Below are 341 nucleotides of genomic sequence, written 5' to 3' on the forward strand. Positions count from 1 at the left end.
CAGTGCCCTGCCCATGCCATTGCCCAGCTCCCCAGCACCCAGCTCCCACCCGCTCTTTGCGCCTGTCTGCCCACTGACACAGGGAAACGCAGTCCAAGCCTCCTCCTCGGATCTATTCCATGTAAAGCTGAGCATGCAAAGCTGCCTGAGGGAGGGCAAGGAGCAGGGCTCCCAGCCAGCTCCCGCAGCAGCCTTGCTTGGCATTGCACTGCAAACTCAGCCAGCTTGGCATTGCAATGCGAGCCTGGGGTTAGGGATACCCACCCCACTCCCTGCAGGGGAGAGGATGCACTAGATCTGTTTCCATTCCCACCTCCCCTGGTGTTGGGTTTTGTGGGTTT

Source organism: Gavialis gangeticus, unplaced genomic scaffold (genome assembly GCF_001723915.1).
Source record: "Gavialis gangeticus isolate Ggan-Ray unplaced genomic scaffold, GavGan_comp1, whole genome shotgun sequence".
NCBI lineage: Eukaryota > Metazoa > Chordata > Crocodylia > Gavialidae > Gavialis > Gavialis gangeticus.